Genomic DNA, 6343 nt, shown 5'->3' with positions numbered 1-6343 from the left:
ATCATCCCAAAACCTTATTCTTCACCCCTAACCCTAATTTTTTCACCATTCCACATGCCCATAACAGCTACCGCCACCAAACTTCTTTTGATGGAAGTATTGTTACGAAAATTGTAAAACAATACGCAAGTGTACGCAATCAAGTAGTAAACTCACGCAAGTGAGGTCGAACCACATGGAATTAGATTAATTACTACTAAATTATACTTATGATTCTATTTGGCAAATCAATACTTTTTATGATTCAAAAAGAATGAAAGTAATTCAAGAAACTTAAATAACACAAGTGAAAATTGATCAATATGAGATAATAGGGAGGAGAATCTTGTTGTTTGTTTACCTAACTGTTAATGCCTAATTGCTATCCTTTTCTTGAAGTGAATGACAGATTATAAATTAACCTAACTCTTTTCAGATCTTTTAGGTTCTAAATCACATGCTCTCTAATTAATCTCTTAATTAAACTAACATGAAATCAACATTAAGCAATAATCTAATTGTCACATAAGTCATGTGAATACTCTCGTTTCACATAGAACATCGATTATCCAATTTTAGCATTCTCAATTCTCACTTTTTAGATTTTGAATTGAGATTATAGAACATGTAGAAGGTGATCAAACTTGCACATGGAATTAAACACAAATATAGATAATTTCACAAATCATCAAGATGGAGGAATGACAATTATTCATTAACTAGGCAAAACTTTAAACAACATTCATCATCCTCCCTAAATAGGAGTTTAGTTCATAACATCCATAATCAAATCCACAATTAAAATTGAAACAGAAAATAGCATAGAAAAATTAAAGAGAAGAGAAAGAACTAGTTGAAGCAATTGATCCAGGTCGCCACAAGCCGCTCTTCTAGCCTCCTCCTTTGTTTCTAGGGCTCCAAATCTGAATGAATCTCAATTTTCACGAACTCCCCTCTATTTAAACCAAGTCTCATCTTTAAAATTCGTGAAATTACGAAACTGTCCAAAAATCCTGTCACTGGAGCTTCGTCGCGACGAAGGATTTGCCCGTCGCGACGAAGGCTTAAACAGAATTTTCCAAAACTCTCTGCCAATCCCCGTCGCGACGGGGATATTGTCCCGTCACGACGAGATTAGGCAGCAAAATGTCTTGTTTGTTTTTCTTCTCAATTCTTTCACCACTTGTCCTCAATTCTTGTAGATACTTTCTTTAAACACCCGAGGACCTGAAACAAAAGAATCAAGCGTAAAATAGCCCTAAAACTAGAAACAAAGAGTGAAAACTAACCGAAAATACGACCCGAAACTTAGACTAATTTTAGCCTAACAAGTATCAGGTAAGTCTTATCTTTGAGGTTTTATGTCATATTAGGGATAATGTAAAATTTTAAGTTTGGGAAGAGTTTAATTTTATTTCTTTATTTTTTTCGTTGTTTAGTGTTTAGTGTTCAATTTTGCTTGTTTGTTTTAGTTGTTAATTAAGCTAATATCGATTATGTTGCTATTGTTATTTGTGGAATGAATTAAAATTTTGAACTGTTGCTTGATTCCTTAACTCTTTGAATTAATTTAAATGCTTGTACAAATTGTGTATCGATGTAAATTGTCAATAATTAGATTGTATCATAATTATTTTACTTTGATTTGTGGTAAGATTGATTGAATAGAATAGAACTTGCATGAATTATTTCTTGAGTCGAAATTCTTGACAATACTTATTTGGAAAATAATGTAGGCAATTTTTTTTGGATCGTTTGGGCCTTTTTAAGTTTACTTTTATCTCTACTATCCCTAGTTTGATTGTTTGAGCTTTAGCCTGTTCAATTATTTTTTTAACCACTATATGAAATTAACTTTGAATCCACTTGCAATTTTTTTTTTGTCCCTTGAATTATACCATTAGCTGAGAAATAAGTTTGGGGAAGATTAATTGTGTGTGGGTTAAATTATTGTTATAAGGGGGTGATTGAGACAATGTATGAATTGTAAAAGTATTTTTTCAACATCGCTAATTCTATTTATTATTCTGAAAAAAGAAAAGAAAATTAAAGTGTTGAATAAATAAAGTGATGTTAGAAAAATTATCAGTAGGCTCTCAATAATTGAAAATTTGGTGAATTTCAAGATAGTATATTTATATACGAGTGCTTGATTGTTTTATAATGTGCTTATGGTATAATATAGCTTAAATGACTTTCAACTATCCTTTACTTAAGTCATTTCATTACAACCTTGAAAAATCTTTTGATTCGAGCAAGAATTGTTAACATTAGTGGAAAGAGGTAAGTCATGCAAGTATATTGATCTTTGGACTGTGGAAAGATTGGTTAGAGTAGAATGATTATGATGCTTTTCAAATACTGAAGTTAATATGCATCTATACATTATTTTTCAAAGGAAGCATTCAAATTAATTGTTAGAATTTTAGGATTGAAATCCTGGTGTAATTAATTGATTGAAGTTTCATAGGTGGCAGCATCAATTTGATTATTTGAAGGCTTAGTTAATTGTATGTGTGTTTGTATTTTTGTCTTAGTTTTTAATCTTACTCGAGGGCGAGTAACGATTTAGTTTGAGGGAATTTGGTAGGTTATTTTTAGCCTAAGTTTCAAGTCATTTTTTAGAGTTGTTTTTTTTCTTTGTTATTACTCTTGGGACGGTTTTACGCTTATTTCTTTTTATTTCAGGTTTTGGAGTATTAAAGTAAATATTTTGTCAAATACTAAAGGGACGGGACGAGTTGAAAATAACAAACATTTGAAGTGAAATTTTTGAAGCTCGTCGCAACGAGTGTAAGTCTAGCCACGACCAATTATCGTCGCAGCGAGATGAAGAGTGGTCACGACGAGCTTAATTGGAAGAACCGTGATTTTTGACTATGTACATTGTCGCTGCGACTAGACCTTTCATGGTCGCGGCGAGATGTTTTGTACGAAACTTACATGCGATTTTGTATTTTGACTATTTTGAAGTGTAAAATTGACTTCTATAAAAGAGTTTTGAATTTTTATGTCATTTATTCATAAATAGAACTCTAGAAACAAAGAAGGAGACTAAGGAAGCGAACGTGGCGATCTGTGTCAAGTTCACCATCTAGTTTGTTTCTTTTACCTTTTTAATTTCTTATGTCAAGTTTGATCTTCAGGTTAAACATGGATTTGAGTTTTGAAGTTATGAACTAATTTCTTAATTTAGGAATATAATGAATGCTGATTGATTTTGTTCCAATTTATTAATGTGATTTGTTAATCTTCCTTTCTAGATCTTTGTGATTTGTTCATATTTGTGCGAATGCATATTTTAGATTGGCCACTCTAACATGATTCATGATACTAATATAAAATCTCAAAAGTGAATGTATGAATGCTCTAATTGAACAAATATAGATTTTGATGTGATATGAGAGTATTCACGTAGATTGTGTGACCATTAGATTTTTGCTTAATGCAAACTATATGTTATTCTATTTCAGAGATGCATTAGGTAATATATAGTTTAGGACCTTAATGATCTGAGAAGAGTTTTATAATCTGTCATCACTTAAAGAAATAAGATTAGTAAATTGCATTAATAATTAGGTAATAGGAACAACAACTCATCCATATTTGATCAACATTATTCGTTTTCTATTAAATTTTTTGTCAAGTTTTATTATTTCATTCCAAGATTATATTAATTAACCATATACAAATATAAGTCTAATTTAGTAGTATTCAATTTTAATTCTTTGTGGTTCAACTTCACCTGTGTGAGTATTGCTTAATACGTACACTTGCGTAAGCTTTATAATTTTCGTAACATATGCACCGTTGTCACATTATTTTGGAAGCAAATAGGACACACCTTAGCAACGTTTATGCCATAACGAGTGAGATTGGCATAACAAGGCAAACAATTTAGAGTCGCTTTCCCATTTTTTTTACTTTGGGTGGAACGAAAATAGAACACATAAACTTCTACTAACGGGGCTGACTTGAGAAAATTGAGACCTGACCAGTGACCCCCCCAACCTTGCGACGGAGCTCCAATACCCACCCTTCATCATATGTGAGCCATTATTAATAAAAAATATGTCAAATCAACATATTCTAGTTATTAAACTCAGAAATAGGAATAGAAAGAATAGCTTTGACCTCAACTACATCAAAAGGATCCTTAACCAAAGGAACGTTCCAAAACTCAAACTCCAACTTGAGATCAGAATTCAGAAGCATGTTGATCAGGGACGGAGGCAGAAGTTAAGAATAAGGGGGCCAAAAGATAAAAAAAATAATTAAGGGGTGCCAAATACATAATTTTTCAAAAAAATAAAATTTTTAACATTAAATTGCCTTATAATTTTTTTGTCCAAAATTTTAGGAGGGGCCATGTTCCAATATTACCCTAAAAAGAGTATGTCTGACCCACATGGTCTTTAGGAATCCAAGCTTCTTCCCTAATACGAACCTTATCTCCCTTCCCAACAAGCCAACAAATCCTTTTCTTCCATAAAAAAGAAGTTCGCTTAGTTTCAACCACATCCATCAGAGAACTACGCGCATAATAGAACCTTTCATTACCTTAGCAGCTAACGAATAAGAGAAATTAAACAAATGCGGTACCAATTTAGCAAACAGAGACTAATTAAACAAGAACATATCCTGAAATCCCATACCATCATCTGTTTTATGCTAGCATAACCTCAACCAAGTGCACTAAAGCATCTTTTGTTTATCCGAGTACCCCTTTAGAAGCGAGCACAAAGACGATAAATTTCATTCACAATACCTACAAAAAGGCATAATGACCCCATAACATAAGTTATAATCGAAAATAATTACTTAATTATGGTGGCATTTAATAATAATTTTATTTTTAAATTTTTTAATCACAAAAATAAAATTAATTTTTTTATTTTTAAAGTTTTGTTTTCGAAAAATAATTATCTAGAATTATAATTTTTGTAAAACAATTTTGTTTTCCTTTTTTGGTCACGACTCACGAATTTGCCTCCAAGCGATCGTGAGATAATACTTAAATGCTAATTATGAATCTTGGACTCATTTATTATGGTCGTTGTAATTAATAATTGAGTAAAATAAAGAGCTTGCCTTTGTCTTCTTTTTATTAATATTTGGCACTCATTTATTATAGTTTTGCCACTGATATTGATACTTGTAGAAAACAAATATGTAATAGCTCCTGCCTTTTTAATCTTTTTCATATGAATAATTAAGTGAAATATTATTGTGGTTGGTGAGTAGTAACAAAGAATTTAAAGCCTAAAAAGTACTAAAACTGAAAGTAAACATAAAAATGTTTGTAAAGTGAAGCCATCGAACGACCCATTTAATTGCACTTAGTAACATGTTGTTGCTAAGTCCAGGCTCATTAACGTCTTCCAAGGAATGGCCAAAAATCATGAGAAATTATGACAAATGAAAATAATTACAGGCCTTTCGAAAAATAAATAATGATCATAATAATAATCAAAGGAAAATTGTACAACCTGCCTTTGCATTTCATAATTATGGTTTTCAATAACAAACATTACCTCATAAAATTACTCCTTACATGTCGATTTTATTTAATATTTGTTTTGGTCAACATAATTTATTTAATTTGATCAAAGAAAATGACGTTATCCTCCGTAATTATCAGAAACAAATTCCACCAAAGGGAAATAAAAATTATAAATCAATTATATCATACTTATATATAGTATAGCTAGCTGGGTATGACTACTACTATATATCCTTTATAGTAATATCTTCTTGTGTCAAATTTATACTTCTAATTCACTCTATTTTACAAAGATGAAGCACAATTTATCTAATCATGAAGCTCTAGATACAGGAATCTTGTCAGTGTATGTGTAGTTTTGTGCATTAGTTTCACCAAATGTTCAATACATTTAAAAAATCAGGTTAGGAATAGTCTCAATCACTATTAAATAAATTCGTATTTAGCACTATATAACTGATCATTCTTTATTTTTAAATCAACTGAGAGTCTTTCTAATGTTTATTATTTTAGCCAATTCAACAAATGATACGAGCTTCAACAAAACCACACTAATAATCACGAGCTGCCATACTAATTTTAAACTAATGAGTGGCAGCAAACAATACAGTATTTATCTTAATTTGGACATTCTTGTGCTACACTTAGTATATAGTCATCTAAGCATTTGGTCATTTTTCAAAATTATATATCATTTATAAATTTCCATCGACATTTGCAATTAATTATATATAAAAAAAAAGTAACACTTTACAAAAATTCTATAATAATTTTTACCAAATATTTTCTTGTTTGTTTTTATTTAGTTTGTAAATATTGTTACAGAATTATAATGCATGGTTATAAATTCGTACGATTTGA

The sequence above is a fragment of the Cannabis sativa genome, chromosome 1 (assembly GCF_029168945.1).
Source record: "Cannabis sativa cultivar Pink pepper isolate KNU-18-1 chromosome 1, ASM2916894v1, whole genome shotgun sequence".
In the NCBI taxonomy this organism is placed as follows: Eukaryota; Viridiplantae; Streptophyta; class Magnoliopsida; order Rosales; family Cannabaceae; genus Cannabis; species Cannabis sativa.
The sequence above is the reverse complement of the archived record's forward strand: the minus strand, read 5'-3'. Positions refer to the sequence as shown.